At 41.6% G+C, this 19840-nt stretch overlaps 1 long non-coding RNA gene across 1 annotated transcript in view; it reads right to left on the reverse strand.

Annotated features, from left to right (window-relative positions):
- Window positions 1-18365, reverse strand: part of LOC121721388 — a 38032-nt gene extending 19667 nt beyond the window's left edge. The window contains exon 1 of the long non-coding RNA XR_006034818.1: window positions 18315-18365. This is a non-coding gene — a long non-coding RNA (uncharacterized LOC121721388). The remainder of the gene's footprint in view (window positions 1-18314) is intronic.
- Between the last annotated feature and the right edge of the window lie 1475 nt (window positions 18366-19840).

Consider the following 19840-nt stretch of genomic DNA (forward strand, 5'->3'; position numbering starts at 1 on the left):
TTCATTCTGTCAAATTGGCCTGACGCAGAAACCAAATATCTGGTTTTAATAAGAAGTCAGAAGTCTTACCCTGAATAAATGGCAACATAATGGGCTAGATTTGTTGCTCAAATGTGAATATGTGTGAGTGTCAGTGTTTGAGTATGACCACACACACAGATAATCCTACATATAGGTGTCAGATGTGTTTTTCCATAGTGGTATTTTTTTGTGAAGGATCATATTTCCTTTTATTAGAATTCAGTATTAGATTTCTTTTCAGATTTGAGATTGCTACCTCTCTTTCTCTCTCTCTCCCTGTTTTCCATTGGATTCCACTGGGTTTTTCCCAAACCCAGACATAATTAATAGCTGTTTTTTACATGGTGTGTAATCTTTGTCCATCTGCTTTGCTTTTTCATAGTTTTCTTATGATTGCAACATGTCCTCTTACAGGAACACACACACACACACACAGATAGCATGATTTGAGACAGTCACTCTGTCAAGCAGCATTCCAGCTGCCTTGCTGTACTCCGCTCTTCAGTGCGTGCTGTGCTGTGATGTGTGCCAGTGAGATGACTGAGTGTGCGCTGTGAGGTCAGAGCAGCATGTCTGTCTCTGCTGATAGGAATCCACTGATAAGAGCAAGTCAAGGGTACATGAACACGGCCAGCACAGTGCAGGGCAGGGAAGTCACAGCCCATGGCCTCTGAATCAACACACCGACAGCTGCCTGCTGCTGACCACAGCACTCTTAAACAACATGGCTCAGGATTGGGCGTGTCAGAATGATGTTTACTAGATCAGAGAGTATGATTGGATTTTGAGGTTGTGTCTAATAAAATAGCTATCTAAGGAATGTGTGTAGTCACAGTGTAAACATGGTGTCCTATTTGATTGGTATTTTTGATTGTAGAAGGTAAAGTGGAAGAGATATTATGCTCAGTGCAATGCAACACAAATTATCTATGTCCCAAGCACACACACACACACACACACACAGAAAAACAATATGCTCTGTAAGCCATTGGACCAGTCAGCAGTGGTGATGCTTATCTCAGATGTGATGGGACCGAGTTTAGGCCGTCAGCACAGTCCTTGTGTCCAAAAGGGGGAGGAGGAAGTAGGGTGAGAAAGAAACACTAGCACTGAGAGAGAATGAGAGAGAGAGAAGAGAAAGAAAAAGGGAAAATGAGAGGAGGGGAAAAAACCTGCCTTGCGAGACGTGAGGCTCCTATGAGTCTCATGTTTGGCCTAGGGAATTCCAGGGAACTCTAGCACACTGCGATTGTTATCAGATCCGGAGACACCCTGCCGACTACACCAAGCTGTCTCTCTCAGCAACCAGGCCGTCAGTCCAGCGCCAGGCCGACCTCAGCGTTGAAAACATAGATGGCGGCGATGGCCTGGCCGGCCGATCTGCTGACAGATCCCTTCCTCAACGTCCTCCATGTTTCTTCTTCTTCTTCTTCTTCCATCTGAAGTATGTACGGAACAGAGCTCCTCCGACCTGTCAGCGCCTATTTGAATGAGTCAAACGACACATACGGCGTCATTAAACTCCTTCCGACAAAGGGATCTGTCACTCCTTTGTGGGTGCGAGGAGATAGAGAGGGGGATAGGCTCGAGAAGCCAGCGTGCTGGGGGTGGATAAGGAGTCTTGTCAAAACTAAGCCAGTGAGATGGAGGGAGAAGCCCCAGCGGAACATAAAGAGGCCTTTCACCTGCGTTTAAAGAGACAAATTCATACTTACATGGCCCTTGAAGGTCAGACACACTTTCACAGACTGGAGATGGTGTCTGTGCATTTTAGACAGAGTGTGTGTGTGTGCGTGTGTCTGTGTGTGTGTGTGGCAGAGACAAAAAAAAAAAAGACTAAAAGCCAATGAGTCTGAGTGAATGCAAGAGCAGACAGAGGGGAAAGGTGGCCTATGAAGACTGGAGAGACACCAGGAAGACACTAGGAGCAATTTAGCAATGAGAGAGCAAGATAGTGAAATTCAGCAACGTGTAGCGATTACAGACAAAATAACACAACAAACTTAAACTAAGCTGAACTAAACTTTCAAGGTGACAAGCGATGGGCAGCTTACTTGTTTAATCATACAATATAGAGCTCTAGGCTAATGTAAACAAAATGATGGTAGATGCAGCCATTGTCCAAGTTCCGTGCCTCTGTAAGGTGAGTGATAGCGGATGACTGAGCCCTGCACTGATAGTGGGTCTATGAGCATCTCCACATGTGGAAGCGTTTACCAAGTCATCTTTGATTTTAGCTTTCATCCACTGCCAGTAATTAGCAAAAAGCCTCCGAGATGAGATGGTCCTACCTACAGTGTGCGTTGGCAGCTCATAAAACTGCTGTAATATTTTCCAGAGGGACCAGATGAGGGGGGCCTCTGGATTGATATAACCACACATCCCGAGACCCGGCTCACACACAAACTCCAGGAGGAGGAGGATGAAGGAACAACTCTACAATATGTGCTCTTCTGTTGGAACTGGGTTTTCAGTCTTTTTGTCTGGGAATGTCTCTGTGTTCGTGTGTGTGTTTGTTTGTGTGTGTTTCTGTGTGTGTATGTGTGTGTGTTCGTATGTATGTGTGTGTTGGTGTTTCTTTTATAAAGAAGTGTAGGGCTTAGGATGGGAACTGAATATTGTTATTGCCCGCACCCATTGGCTCTTCCAGCTGCACTGGGGGACTATACTGCACTGCACTAGGGTCTATGGTGCACATTTAGCTACATGTCAACATTCAAAGAAAAGTTCTCACTTATGCCAACAAGTTCTTTATCTGCTATCAAAGGATCATCTTCCTCCTCCCTGTATTGATTTTGTATTCCATCATGTTTGCTCTTCATGTTACTTCCTGTTGCCTTTGTTTACTTCCTGTGTCCTGTGCCATGGGCTCTTTTGTTCAGAGGCAGTGCTACCCATTGGGCAAGGTTGGCCAATTGCCCTGGGCCTCGGCCAACAGAGGGCCTCATCTATATTTTGTGTTTTTTAATTATTATTATTATTATTATTAATTGCACGTGATCATATACATACACGAGCACATGCATACCAAGGGTGGAAATATACCGAGATCTGTGGATCTGTGTTGTATCTTTACAGGCTAGTATTCTCACACGAACAGTGGAAGTGGCCGCATACTATTTTAACCCTGCCTACTGCCCACAACCACCATGGAACACACTGCTATTTAGGCAGACGGACACAAAGCGCAGCCACTTATTCTTCTCTGTTGAACTACTAAATACTCATCACACAAATATCCCATGAAAGAGCTTTTTCTCAGATTTTAAACAATTGCTAGCCGCTATTTGCTATAATAAACAGTTGGCAAGAAAATTAATTTAGGAATTTTAAGAAATTCCTAAATTAATTTACTCTGCATAGAGCTCTGCGCCCATCTCAATTAATCTCAGTGGAATATCTCACTCTTCACTCAACATATGACATACCACATTTATCAGAATAAACAGCAGACCTTACCCAACACAAAGGTGTAATACCCTGGAGAAATGAGTTCTCGCAAGAGCACAATTTGAATTGTCTTTGCGAGACTCTCTGGCAATGAGTAATGATGCACATTACTTTTGCCACTTGTATCACGGGAGCCAATCACATCGGTGTATCTGATATAGGCGGAGCTAAAGATGACAGTCGTAGTGTTATCCAATTGTGTTCAATCCAAGTCCGGAATCAGTCAGTAAACATTGGTTGTATTGTGTTATCCAATCGCGTAGAGTGAGATTTTCAAATGCACGCTTGGCGCCGCCCCTCGAGTTGGGCCATTACATTATTCGTGGCCAGACCCTTAATCTTTCTAGATTACCAGGGTCTGCAATAAAATGTTCCAGAGTAATCCGGTTTTGAAATTGTAACAAATTTCTCCATGGTCTTCAACTTTGGCAACTTTCAACTTTTTAAGTTTCTTAAAACTGAGCTGTGCTTGAATCGCCTAGATATCAGTAAATATTAATATCAGAGGATACACAGCTCATGGCGAAGAGTTTTTCAATGTAGCCATAACGATTTATTTTCACAAAATGCTAAGCATGCATCTATTTAAAAGTGCTCTAAGCAATGTTATGCGGTTTCTAAGCTAAAACTTTTTTGTCACATACAGCAAACATCATCTCCCCATCCGCTAGCTGCCTGTGCCCTGAATACACTGTAAAACAAACACGGTCTCTGTGGACGGCTCCAAAAACGGCAACAAAAACAACCTGGTCCCAGGGTTGTGCACAATTCGAATTGCAATTCTGCTTCTTGTTTGCTACCTCAATTGAAATGCAAGTGAAATTCAAGAATTGAATTGGAATTTAAGAGCCAGTTTCAATTAAATTCTAGAATTTTGCACAAGCCTGCCTGGTCCATAAAAACATAGCAAACTATTCCAGCCAATCCCCACGAGATGCGCGTTTAGGAGAGTTTCAGTTGCATGGAAGGGGGTGAGGGGGAGGTAGCGAGCTAGCTCTCTGTTTTGTTTGAATGTCAACAGAAGTGACGTTAACCAACATCGCTTAGAGCAAGCCTGATACTTTTTCTCTACGAAACTCCCCCTCGCTCGGTCTGAAGCTCTTTTCCTTTTCTTTGCATCTTCCATCAAGGGTTTTCGCTGCTTCTTCGCCAGCTCTGCCATTACACGTTTGCAACAATCGCTAGCGTTTAGTTAGCCTGCCTCTGTGCTGTGGATGCAGGATGTAAACTGATCCTGCTTCGGTCGGCGGGTACGATACACTGAACTTGCAAGCAGGATATTCTTACTACAGGCAGTAGGGGCGGGCGGGAGAGTCTTCATTCGCCCTGTAATGAGTACTTACGAACTTACAAAGATGAGTAATTAACATGAAAACGTTGCCTGGTGTCCTTTTAAGTTTCTTAACACTGAGCTATGCTCAAATTGGTCAATGCATGATTTCATCAATATGAGCAGATTTCCTCAATTTAAATAGAAAATAAATGGTAATTTGTTTGTGCTGGTCATGTGCTTCTGTTCCTTGTATCCCGGTCTCCGCCCCTCACCTGATTCTATCATTTCTGTTCTCTGATTATTAATTTACTGTGTTCAGCTGTTTCCTCGTTAGCCCTTTGTATTTAAACCCTTATATCTCCCAGTTCTTTGTCAGTCTTTGTTTGATTGTGTACTGTATCCATGCGGTTGTATTGCGTGTTTCTTGGAATAAAATGAAGATTCCTGTTTCTAGAGTTTTCCTTTCCTTTCTGGTTTTGTAAATTTGGATCCTACCTTTTAAACAACCGTGACAACCTTTTTCAATTGATAACCTCCTTGTAGGTCGGTAAAGCAGTTGACGCTTCTGTAGAATTATGAGCGCACCCCCCACATATGTGAGATGATATTTGCATATTTGCTTTTTACCTGCACCCATTGACAAAATCAGGCGCTCTTCTGGTAGGCAAGTTAGCTGGACGTCCTTATGCGGACATTCACGACGTCCCCGATTGGTCCCGAACGTCATGTTCTCTAGCGGACGTTCCGGTGACCTTATTGACGTCCGGAGCAAGTTATCCTTTGGATATTGCGCGACGTCCGGTGCAGGACTGGGGACGTCACCGTCAGGTCCCTCAGATGACATTTGCATTTGGTCATTTCAAAGACGTCCTAAGGACCCGACAATAACGTTATACCGGGGACATCAAGGGGACGTTTGTTTATTCATACATGGCAGCGGAGTTAAGAGCGCTCTGGCTACAGCCTGCAGGACGGAGACATCACATCCATGCGCAACTTCACGTTACACGTCATCACGTAGCAACATTGAGGTCAGCTAGGGTCAACTCCACAGCATTCGGTAGAAATGCACCATTGGTGGCCACTGATAAAAGTAAGTAACATTTTTGGCTGTGTATGTACAGAGAATGTCTAACAAGGGAGGACTGCCACTCTCGGAAAACTTCCGGTTTCTGAACTGGTTGCAGTTCCTTCTGTGGTTCCACATGAGGGCGCTCGTCCACGAGTGCAGAATACATGGAGGTCTATGGAGCGGTACCCCTCAAAATCCACTTTTCTCGGGATATAATTTTTTTTCAAGTCATTATAATATTGTATTCGAAAGGGGAGGCATGGAAAATACACTTGGTTGAGTATTATATTTTTTAAAGTCACTTAATTGTTCTAAAAAGCCTTTCAAACGTGTCAATGACGTCACTCATTAGCACAATGCTAGCGTGTTATGGGCAACAACGACCCAACCTGTAAGAAAACAAAAGGACATAAGTACTCGTTCATTCAACTTTTGACCTATAACCCATGTTGAAGTTATACAAACTACAATCAAATCTGAGATTTGTCAACGACAATCAGGTGAAAGAGACTGATCAGAGAATTTAGCCGTCTAGCTCCATTGACTCCCATTCATTCTGCACTCATGGCGATCGCCCCCAGTGGAAATCTGGTGGAACTGCAACCAAAATTCGGTACAATGGGACTTAATACGGAGTGGCCAGGCTCTCCGTAGACGGGCTCTGGTATGTAGCTGTTAGTAGAAGTTTTCAATAACTGAATGAAACTGAATGAAAAGTTGTCATAATGTTAGCTGCTAACGTATAACGTAACGTTCTGTAATTTTCCTCTGGGGATGAATAAAGTATCTATCTATCTATCTATCTAACGTCTCTAGCAGTAGCTGCATTAGCCTACCGTAGTCTAACGGTGGGTTTCCACACAGCGAAACACCTCGCAATTTTCGGCCAGCGAAATTTCGCCTCGGGGGCGTGACAGCGAAACCGCTAACCATTTGACTAGTGTCAAGTAGACCAGTGTCTAGCCAGTGGTGGCAAGCGAGCTAATTAGGCTAATCAGCTAATTCAAACGTTTAAGTACTTAATGAAGATATCCAGGGGTCTTTATGCCTCAACTAAGTTGATGTTGCCTATAAACAACAATTCATGTTCATAGAAACAACAAGGTCAATAAGACATAATATATTTCATACCTGTGTTGCAGCATGTAGCCTAGCTGTCTAGCTAGGTTTACAATGCAATCCAATGTCCTAAAATACTAGCATTTCGCCTGTCAGCTAGCTAAAAAGATCGAGTGCTTAAACTAACATATATAGTGGTCTATTTAGTGGTGTATGTGCTCTGACTAAGTTCGTGTGGCATATAAACCACAATTCGTGTTGATACAAGTGCCAATGTTCGTGTAGAAACATTTTAATAACATACAAATTTTCGTGTTACAGCTCAGGTAGTCTCCGCCATCTTGGTCAGACTTTTTTGTCCGCCTCCAAACACAAAGATGCGGACCTGATTGGTTCTCGAATGGTCCTCATTTAAATAAAGTTACCGTTACCGTTCACCGTCTAAGGCAGGAAAACTTCCACCATAGCAATAAATCAGGTAAATACTTAGCAAATCAAATCCAAGGTAACAAAGAAAAATCAACAATCCCGGTCATAAAGAACTCAGCAGGGAAGCTAAGCCAGCTCACCTGAAGAAATAAATCATGTTTTTTACCAGTTTTACAATAAACTATATTCTTCAGAAATAAACCCCAACCAGGAATTCATAGACTCTTTCCTAAACAGCATCGAATTACCACAACTCAATGAGACCGAAATAAAAAACCTAGAATCACCTATAACTCAACAAGAACTGTTTGATGCCCTGAAACAGATGCCCGATAATAAAGCACAAGGTCCGGATGGCTTTCCTGCTGAGTTCTACAAACAATTTTGGACCATCTTAGCTCCACTTTTCATCAGAATGATTAATGAATCAAAACAGAAAGGACGTCTTCCAACTAGTTCCACCACAGCCTCAATTTCACTGCTCCTCAAGCCCAATAAGGACCCAACATTGCCATCCAGCTACCGACCAATTTCTCTCCTCAATGTGGACAATAAGATAATCGCAAAAATGCTAGCACACAGATTAGCAGAGGTCACCCCATCCATCATCCACCCAGACCCAAACAGGCTTCATTAAAGGTAGAATTTCATCCACCAACACCCGCAGACTGTTAAATATAATGCATCACTCTACAAATTTTCAAGATAATACCATCATAGCAACTCTGGACGCAGAAAAAGCTTTTGATAGGGTGAACTGGAATTTCCTGTTTTCCACATTAGGGAGGTTTGGCTTCGGGGAGTCGTTCATTAACTGGATTAAACTTCTATATACCTCTCCTTCAGCCACAGTAATCACCAATGGACTAACATCACAAAGTTTCACTCTTCACCGGGGAACTAGACAGGGGTGCCCACTCTCCCCCTCACTATTTACAATCTTCATTGAACCCCTAGCAGCTGCCATCCGTCAGAACCCCCTCATCAAAGGTGTCCAGACTCCATATATGCATCACAAAATCAGCCTTTATGCTGACGACATTCTTCTCTTTCTTCAAGACCCCACAACATCAGTAGAAGAAACCATCAAACTCATGGACACATTCTCTAAAATTTCTGAATACTCAATCAATTGGAATAAATCTGCAGTTCTCCCATTACATCCCAACAGCTGGGATGTGACAGCCAACTCTTCACCTATCCCACTCTGCACTAACTATATCACTTACTTAGGGATAAAAGTCTCCCCCAGGCTGTCAGACTTATTTAGCCTAAATTATTCCCCTCTACTCACTTCAATAGATGAAGACCTTCAACGCTGGAAGAACCTCCCATTATCCATCATGGGCAGAATCTCAGTAATCAAAATGACAATACTGCCCAAAATAAACTATCTATTCTCTATGATTCCAACCCAGCCCACCACCCTCTGGTTTAAGTCTCTCGATTCATTAATCACTAAATTCTACTGGAAAGATAAGACCCCAAGGATCAAACTCGCCACTCTCCAAAAACCAAAAGCAATGGGAGGACTAGAGGCCCCACACTTCCAGCACTATGCCCTGGCCAACCAGCTCCACTTCATCCACAAATGGCTACACCCCACCCCCTCAGACAACACCTGGTTAGACCTAGAACAAACAATCTGTAAAGAAATTAAAATCTCAGATCTCCCTTTCTGCAGTCAGTCGGTCAAAAAACATCCATCCTTCAAAGCCCCAACAATTTCAGCTACTCTGACAGCCTGGTGGAGATTCTACCACATCACTGATTCACCTATAGCACCATCAATTCGCACCCCGATTTGGAATAACCCAGATTTCACCGTCAATAAAAAAACACTTAACTTTCACATATGGATGGGAAAGGGCATCACTCACCTTCAACACATTCTTCAAGACAATAATCTGGCCTCATTTTCCTGTTTGGTCCAGAAGCACGGCATCGAGAGTAAACACTTCTTACAATACCTGCAAATTAAATCATCTATCCTAGGAAAAATTAACATCCAGACAGCTAACCTTGACATTCCCCCACCAATCTCAGAGCTGCTTAATATTCCCTCTCCCAAAAAAATACTCCCAAATTTACAAAATTATATCTCGTTCAGAAAAAACAATTGGCACAATTATCAATTACTCCCGGTGTCGACTTCTGGACCAAAATGTGCAAAAACATCTACCTCATGACAAAGAATAGTAATCTACAACTAATACAATACAAGGTTCTTCACAGATTCCACTTCACTGCACATAAATTGGCTAAAATGGGGTTTGGCTCGGATCTTTGCACTCACTGCACACAAAATAACCCAGACACATACATTCATGCGGTTTGGCATTGCACTCCAATCAACCACTTCTGGGTGAGTGTCACAAAATCTCTCTCTTCCATCTTTGGCTGTCACATCCCAGCATCCCCTTCCTTATGCATACTTGGTGATACATCCACAGTCAATTTAAGCAACTCCTGCAATAAAACACTGCTGGTAGCGCTGACTAGCGCCAAGAAAACCATCCTCATGAACTGGAAATCTAAGAAAAAAGCTCACATCACTCATTGGAAAAACTTGTTAACAGACTATATATCATTAGAAAACCTATCAACTACAAACTTAATCAATACTCAGGATACAACCTCTCCTTGGTACCCCTTTATCACCTACTTACAGTCCTGACCCTCTTTGCCTGAGTTCCATCTCCACACGATCATAACACACTTCATCAACAGATACACATATCATCGAACACTAGGCAGGGGAGGGTAGCTGGAACTATTATTGTTATTATTATTATTATTATTATTATTAATATAAATAGCATCCCCTTCTTTCCCTCCCCCTTTTATTTACATTCTCTGATAAACTTTACTAATTTCACTCTTTCTCTCTGCCTCTCCCATCGTTATTCTGACGGGGCCCCATTGGATGGCTTGGGAGACTCGGTCCTGGCGGGTCGCTGTGTGGTTTTGGCATTGGTTGGGTCCTGTGGGTTATCTATTGGCCCTGGGCCCCCGGTGTGCACCCTCCTCATACGCTCATGCACACGCCTTGTCCTGGAAGCACACAGCACGCTTTACTCTCTTTTAATCGCACTACATGTTAGGTGACATACATAAACAAAAACTACAAAACAGGCTAGGGTAAGAGTGGAGTGCAGGTAGATGCCTCATCAGGTGTCTATCTGCATGCCTCACTTATTTTAATGCACACATTGAGGAGGCATACATCTTACACAGGGTAAGTGTGGTGTGCATGGGGAAATCCTGACAGATATTCACCATGCATGCCCACTTCTTTTAATGCTACACTCTAGATAGACCCCTCAACCTAGCCATTCATATACTGTACATATTTAGGTCAAGAGTGGCGTGTTGGGTGAAGGTCTGGGGGCGAGGTGTGGTTGGTCGTGGTAGTGGGGGATGTGTGCATATGCTGGGGGCCTGGGGCGATGGGTGGCACGCAGGTCCTCCCCTCTGTCAGCTCGTCGCAGTATAACTGCAGGGGCTGGGTGGAACTGTGGCCATTAATGGGTGCCCAGGTTGGCAATCAGTCAGGCAATCAACCATTCCTATTATTATACTTATCATTAATAGAATAATTACAACTCCTCTGAAACCCTCCCTCTCTATGTTCCAGCTTCTCTCCTCCTGGCCCAACAGCAAGCCAGCCTTATACATATGCGCACACACACACACATACATCCTCACATACTCACTACCCCTCACCCCCCATCCCCACCCCCATCCCAACACCACCTCATTCACACTCTTAGAGCTACCATCTGCACCCCCCCCCCCATCCCCCCTTCTTTTCATTCCGGTCATCAATTTCATCCCTGATAATCATATCTGTAATCATCCTGGACGCAAATCATCCTTAGCCTTTCTGTTATTAATGTTATGTTGTGTTATGTTTGTGGAAGCCAAGTCAATGTGATGTCTTGTTAAGTTACAGTATGTGTTTATGTAATGTACGTCTGTTTGTCGTATGTAGTATTCATGTGCATGTCGTAGTGTTGCATTTTCTGTAATGTCAATGATGTTTGCAAATAAAAAATAAATAAATAAAAAAATTAAGTTAAACTTTGGCCAACTTTGTTTCGCCTGCCTCGGCGATTCGCTTTCATTTCGCCCAACCAGGGCGAATTTCGTCTCTATTCAACCTTAATGAAAGCGACGCGAAATTTCGGTGTGTGGAAACACACCGTAAGGCAACAACATATCATACAGTTTATGAAGTTGTGCGTCTATGAACAAAGTAGAACCACCAACTAGGTTCACTGCCAATGTGTGAATTATGTAGCACATACATTTTGAGTTTAACGTTAATGTACAACGATACAAACTAGGGAATGGATTTTATCAAATTCATGTTAGCTGATGTGATGCTTGGTGTAACATTAGCAAAGTCGCTGTTCTTAGCTTCTAGCTTACAATGCCCATTTCTTCAGATAACTGTCATTACGTGACGCATGTAACATGCTTTAAATAGGAAGTGGTTTATCTAACCTAGTCACGTATTATCTGTTTTATTTTCAGAAACACACACACCGCCGTATAGGGGCTGAACCGAGGACTTTTGGAGCTGAATACGATGCAATAAAACTAGAGAAATGTTAAAAACAGACCCCGTAGCATTTTTTTAGGGTTGCCTACCAACAGAAGTGACTACTTAATTTGTAAAGCAAAACGATCTAGCTCTACATTGCAGAAGAATTAAGGATACTGCTTCTTCGTGACTTCGTTTAAATGTCATTGTAATTTATTTGACGCATGCTCGCGTTTAAAAGTGTCACGCATAGCTGTCCTCAATGTCACAGCAGCTCCTTGTGGAAACAGCAAAGAAGAGTGCACATATCCGATGAGATTTCTGACGAGGAGCAGATCTCTGCCTTACCAGAGCCTTACTGTTTATGAATAAAAAATGATATGGAATAGAAACATCTGGAATCTATTTATTTCAGCTTAAAGTTGGCTACAAAGAGCATTCATAGCCTAGAGAAAACGATACATTTTTCTTTATCGGCAATGTTCCAGGAAGATAGGCTATTTTTAGGCTGTCCCTGTTTGATCACAGGTCCAAGCGCCTTAGAGTGGATATAACGTCAATGCATTCTAGTTATATTTCATGTACTTTATTTCATGTTGAGTTTAGCTTCCCAGCATGCATTGCGATTCATTTACGTATTTTTGGCTATTATTATTTGTTTTTATTTTGAAACAATATGGTTTGAACAATTTAGCTTAGGCTAGTCTAGGCCTACTCTGATGATGTTTTGAACAATATGCTACGGGATATGCCCATTAAAATGTCGTATTAGTTTATTAAAGGCGTCATCTCATCGTTTTTTCATTAATTTTGCAGTGGTCTGTAGTATTGATGAATGCCCTATGAGCCGGTTTTGGTGAAAAAAATGCTGTCCTGCGTCTGTTTCATGCTGTTCTAGTTTGGTGGGGAAGGTGGGCGGGTAGGAACGACTGGATTTCGCCTCTAGTCATGAATATTATGCTAATAAATTCACCTCTGATTGGCTAACAGTACTGTGACGCTTCCTCCAGTGCGTCCCCATCCGATTCTGCCTGTGCTATGCTCCATATTCAACTTTACAGTGCTAAAACCTGGCTAAAACTCGAGTCAAAACTGTTGCACAAAATGTCTTCGGAGATACAACTCGTGTTTGATCCTAGTATCCGAGTAGGAAGAAGAACCGCTTCCTGATCGTTTGTCGGTGAACGTTGGTTTAATAGAATGGTAACAATTGCCTGTCAGCTTAAAAATTCTCCTAAAAGAGGTAAACGTTTGTGACAATCATCATCTTGCTTTCAAGTAATAAACAGTTGGAAACGTTTTAAAATAAAGACCTATTTCTTTACACAGTCAAAAGTCTTTGCAATCGTCCTAGTAGATATTTTACTTCACAACACAGGTACCCAGAGGAAACTTTTGCTTCTCATTTGTATCCCTTCTGTTGCTAAGGAGGCAAAATGGTGATTCTCTTTTAAGGATCATTTAAGTATTACTTTTGTCACAATAATTTCTCATAATTTTGCCTTAGGAGAAATAAAACAAGCAAAAGATGAGACACATAGCAATAAGACAAGTAGGAGTCACATAAGAGATATTAGTTTGAGAAGCAGGAGAAATACGGGAGATCTCTTATATGTTTGAGTGTAGTCTCATTTACAACTTGTTTCTCCTTAGGAGAAATAATAGAGCAAATGAGGAGACATTGCAATGAGAAACTGTTGAGAAGTAGGAGTTACAATTGAGATATCAGTTTGAACTGTATTGTCAGGCTAGGATTAACCCCTATCCAGCTTACCACTAGGCAAAACCTTGTTTTGGTTGGACTAAGCCTATTCAGTGTAAAAAAAAAATGGGCATCTGAAAATAGTTTAGTTCAGAGTCCTGATGTCAAAAAAGTAATTTGGGCAATTTTTTTTGTCATCTGGGAGCTGGCTCCATAGTCAGAACGCATAACAACGTGCAGCGTTGCCTTGTTTAGTTCTGATAGTGGGTTTCAACAGGAACATTTATCCTGTGATCAGTGAGGTTTTAAGTGATGAGTATTGCTGGAACACGTCACACAGTCTCATTGAAGGGCAAATCTGGTGTAAACTGATTCAAAGCCTTGTTGTTCGAGCTCACCAGGCACTGTCCAAAGGACAAAGAACAATAAAATGTGTCATAACCTAGACAAGTTATGGACAAGAAAGTAAAGCTGACTCAATATGGCAAAAAAGCCTTCGGTAGCTTCTTTCCATTACAGGGTTTCCCCAGGTTTGACCACCCCAAATAAGACTTTTTTTAAGACCTTTTTAAGACCACTTGCATGAAAATTAAGACCTACACCACACCCATTATGCGGTTGTAAAACACCAGATCAAATCCATAATGACAATTAAAACAACACTTCCCCATGATGTGCTGTCCTCTCCTTTCGACTGATTATGTTGATTCATTGCTGCCGGTGCGAAAACCCAAAGTATTGTTTGCGCATATCCTAAGAAATTAGACTAGTGTAGTTGCCACGATACCAAAATTATTGTTTCGATACCGATACCACATCAAGAATTGCGATTTCGATACTTCTTCGATAATTCTTAAAAAATGTATTTGATTTGGGGGCCCAGACCACCTTGACATCATCAGTAATATTGAATATAGTGTTATCATTCACACCAGTGGGCATCCTAGATTCTGCTTGACTCTTTCCACACACACAGAAAATTATGGCTTATTTCATATGTTTCTATTTCATATACCTTCGAATTCATATAAAGTGTACAGTTAATGTATAGTATTTTTTAATCTGCATAATTACTATTAATCTGCTTAATTGCTAAACATATTTAGTCATTTGAATACTTAATATTTATTTTTAAACTATTACACCTAGGCAAATTTTAATGTGAAATACGTGAGTAATTACTGTAGCCTTCAGTCTCACGGTTTTAGGCTAGTGAATAATTGTTGCACATAATGCATGAGGATATGTGGATGCAATTCATTGTTGTCTGTCATTAGATAAAATAAATGTAAATAAAAAACTATCAAGTTCATAGAAGGAATCATGTTCAATAAGGATTTTAGCACTAATTACGAATGACATGCATGACCTGAGCTAGCAGAATTAGTTAGCAAGGAGCTCTCTCCAGATGTAAAAGTTTGCAAAGGTTGCGCTGCCTATTTCTAAATGACATTAAACCCAATAGTAGACCTACGTACATCTCATAGCCTAGGTAGGTTAGCAACACAAAGTTGAGAGGTGCAAGTGAGCAAATCAACTTGATATTAGCCTATTATTATTATGTGTTACCACAGAATCACTTAAGCTAAACTAGCAGCCATGTCTCGCTGTTTATGGCACGACAGCTGCGCATATGTGTGTGAGGAGAAAAGACGCACAGCCACAGGCTTGGGGAGGAGGCACTAGAAGCATGCCTTGTGCACACAAACAAGAACACGGTCATTCTTAAAAGTATTGATACTAATAAAATTAGGTATTGTGACAACTGCTAATAGCTATCGCAACACTTTTGTAGTATCGGTGCACCGTGCAACACTAAATTAGACGATCTCTGACGTTAATCAACCCCCTGTTGAATTTTCACATTGTTGTTGTTTTTTCCTAGCCTAGAAATCTAGACGCACCCTAGCGGGGGCAAATTAATTTGCTCAGCCTGTACGTCTAGTATCAAACCATAGGGATTTCTATTGGCTGACGCCGTGGACGTCATCCAATCACAGCGCTCTATTTTGTTAGAAAGTCTTAAGGCGGGCTTAACAGGATGGCGACAGTCCTGCGACAGTGAACAAAAAGGAAGGTGGCTATGGCAAACGAAGAGCGGTTGTTTGAATCGGCGTTGGCGTCAACTTTGGAGGAGTTGGACTTGTGCTTTTCTTTGAAAGTTGAGCAACACAATGCACTTAAGTCATTCCTTTCGAAGAAGGATGTATTTGCCGTTTTGCCGACCGGATACGGATATGGTCGTAGCGCTGGCCTATTGCATGCCTAGGCAGTTTGAAAGACAATTCTCTGCCCGCCCCTTGGATTAAGCAAGGTGAATGGCTCGATTCCAGACTATACATTTCAATGATATAGGATGGCCCGCCAGGCTAGTTTTTTCCCCCATTTCACCTTGCTTGCAGGCTAGTATAATTAAAATTGAAGACCTTCGTTTAAAAAATTAAGACTTTGGCAACGGAATTTAAGACTTTTTCAGACCTTAATTAAGGAACATGACATTTAAGACCGTTTAAAGACTTTTAAGACCCCGCGGCTACCCTGCATTATGTCAGGAATACCAAAAGTACTTCTATACGGCTCTGGGCTATACTTCCCTGTCCATAACTCAGAATTGGCTGTGCCACATTTTCTTTTTCCTATGAACAGCACACAGTGATTTCCAACAAGAGCTATGGATCAATTCATACCGGATTTGTCCTTTAAATGATTTGTAAACAAGGAGTGCTTTAGGGTCAATCCGGTAAATCAAAGACAATGACTCAATATTACATCTAAATTAGCCCAAAACATTTAGCTCTGATCACTCAAGAGACACTGACAATTGTCAAGAACAAAAACAAAATACAGAAAATACAGTATACACCAGGGGTATTCAATTAATCTTCAGCGAGGTCGTTACGGAAAATTTCCTCAAGCAAAGGTCCGGAGCATCATAATGTTTAGGCTATGTATATGTATGTATGTATAATATATATACAGGGGCGGAGCCAGAGGGGTGGCTCCGGGTGGCACAGGCCACCCTTGAGATTCAATTGGCCACCCCAGGTGCCACCCCAAATCCTAGTCTACGATTGGCCATTAAAGGAGAATTCCGGTGTGATATTGACCTAAAGTGTATTGAAACATGATACCGAGTGTGAACGTATGTCTCATAGCCCATCTCGACTTGTCCCCTGCACTCCAAAATCTGGCGCTAGTTAGCCGATGCTACCAACAGCTTTTTCAGTAGTGGTGCTTCGGCATCAGGCTAGCCATGCAAATAAATCACTGTTTTACACCCATTTACGAGGCTCAATGTATCTCCACACTTCATTGGTAGACTTCCGAGGGCCCTGACATTTAAAACGAGACATTGAGAACTTTGAAAAAGCACTGGTAGTTTACTTACAAGACGATTTATACAGACAGTATCTTCACGAAGTTTAACGTTTGCAGCCATCTTGCAGCCATAAAAGTGCAAAACAATGAATGCAGCACTGGTGCTGACTTGTAATTTGCCCAGAGTTGTTGTGATCAGAATATTGAGATTCAGGGAGAAAAGTTTCTTGAGAACTTTAGTCATCCAATTCAAACACATGGAACCGGTTATGTGGTTGCCCTGCAAGAAGTTGCACCATGTACAACGTGCACAATGTTTGCACACATCCACAATACACTCCTTCATACCAACCTCAAGTTTCTTGAGAACTTGTCTCAAGAAACTGATGATTAATAATCTAATCGGAAGACATGGAACCGGTTATGGTTGCCCTGCAACAAGTTACCCCACGTGAAAATGTAATTAATAATTTGCCCAGACTTGTTGTGATCATAATATTGAGATTCAGGAAGATGAAATTGCATTATACAAATACAAAGACATTTTAGGAGTATGGTGTTTGTTTAGGACAATTTAGGAGTATGGTGTTTGCATCTGGTTTTCCTAATGTATTTGTGCTAATTTCACATCTTGAGCCCGATTCTGTTTATCTGGATGTTTTGCCTCATGCCACCCATGCAAAACTGTCACATCCATATTTAGCCTAGTTGGCGTTACAGACGTGACAGTTTTGCGTGGTATTGCCTCCGTATCGTTATATAAAGCTCTGTTCTCGCTGTCTAGCTTCCTCCTCTTTGAGCAATCGATGATTTGAAAATAACTTACTTATCGTTAACTTAGATATCCATCTGATTGTTTCTCGTCCCGTCTCCTCTCCTCGCTCGTTTCAGTCTCTTCCCCATAGTAGGCTACTTTACTCACTGACTCGACTTTATCAGAATTCACAGATTTCACTGGCTGAGTAGCAGCAAGCGAAATGATGGTTCCTGAAGCTCCTGAAGTAAATGCCGTTATCCTAACCAACGACACATTTAGCGCAGCTTTGAAATCTTACGTGAAAATCTAAATTAGGCTATTATGGTCTGGGTCCGGATAGGATCACGTCACGGTCCGGACTCGGATCGCGGTCCGCCATTTGGTGATCCCTGGTATACACCATACAACAAATATTGTTGGTGAGTTAATCATTTTGGCCATGTCATTTTTTTTACTTTTGATGTATGTTCAGCCCATCTGTAAAATATCTTCATAAAACCTAGTGGAAATTTCGCCTCTATCATTTCTATGACAATGTGATTTTGTAGCTTTCGTAGCTACACAGTTTGATGTTAACTGTATAAAGGTTGAATAATTTTAGTGCAATAGAGGCCTACCCTTTATAAAAAGCCCACCAATAATGCTCACCACAATTGGAAATAATTTAAAATAAGAGAAAATTACCCCAGCTTCATGGATGTTTTGGAACCTCCAGCCCTCGTAACAAAAGCCTTCTTGACCTTTGCGGATTCCACAGCTGTCCATCCGCAGAGCGTTCCAAAGTGCATAACGTAGGCTGCAAATAAAAAGCAAAATCAATCTATCAGTGTGGTAATAATAGCTCTGAAACTGACAGTTCCATTCATTGATTTTGATTAGCTGAAACGTGTTCCTTTCTGTTGTAATTCCCAAGTTACACAAAGTTACACAAGGTTACACATCCTTGTGTACACATCCCTACGCAAAGAATGGTAAAAAATGAAGTTGTTACAAGCTGTGGCCAATGTTCCACTTACCATTGTGTGACAGTCTACATCAGTGGTCTCCAACACGGTGCCCGCGGGCACCAGGTAGCCCGCGGGACGGCTATGAGGCGCCCCCAGCGCACTTTCTAAAAATAGCCAACAGGTCACCTGCAGATCACGCTCTAAAAACACGCTCCATTGTGAAGTTTTCAATAGATATTTAAGTCTAGACCAGAACCATTTTAAGAATGTATGTAGCCATACATCTGTAACATTAAATTGATATTGGTGATACCTTACAAATTGTAGCTGCGTTAAATTTTAGCCGTTGGCTCCAAATCCGTTTCCCATTCAATCTTTAAGCAACAACGGAAGCGGAGCGCATACACGCTGCTCGCACGCATAGACAGTAAAGGGGAAAAAACTTGCTTATCTGGTGTAGCCAATGGAAGCATATCTTTTGCAAAAGTTCTGTGGCCATTCCATGTTCGTCAAATACGGTTCTTGCATGATTGTTCAAGGACTGAAAAACAATTGCTTTAGCTCAAGCAAAGTTGCTTAATATATAAAGACGTATAGGCCTGCACAATATTGATAATTTAAAAGTAAAAATCACATAGGCCTATTATTTAGGAGGACTACCCTCGCAAAAAAAGGGGTGAGGATATGTTTGTTTTAAATGAGTAGCCCTCCATATGATTTCGGGTCTTCAGGTAGCCCTCATTCCCAAAAAGGTTGGAGACCCCTGGTCTACATGAACTATTTATTGGTGTATGGGTGTCTTTATAAAACCATCAACTGTGCATAAGTTAAGACAACCAGAGGAATACAATAAATCATCTGTTGGAAATTGATATTAATGCCTCAATTAAAAAATGAGGAAAAAATCCAACCTTTAAACACACCAATATTCTTTGTGAATGAACCAGGTATCGTAAATTAATAAATGTTATTCCTTAAAATACAGGGGGCATAAGTAAGGAACCCCCTATGTTAAAATCCCATAGAGGCAGGCAGATTTTTATTTTTAAAGGCCAGTTATTGAATGGACTCAGGAATGCATCCTGATAAAGTTCCCTTGGCCTTTGTAATTAAAAGATAGATAGATAGCCCATCACATATCCTTCACCATACCTAGATATATCATGGTTGTATTTCAGTTAGCTAATAGCTGGTTTGATTTGCATGCTACAGATTCTATTAATTGCAAAAGAAATGTTGACTGGCAAGTTATTCATGACTGCA

The sequence above is a fragment of the Alosa sapidissima genome, chromosome 10 (genome assembly GCF_018492685.1).
Source record: "Alosa sapidissima isolate fAloSap1 chromosome 10, fAloSap1.pri, whole genome shotgun sequence".
Lineage (NCBI taxonomy): Eukaryota > Metazoa > Chordata > Actinopteri > Clupeiformes > Clupeidae > Alosa > Alosa sapidissima.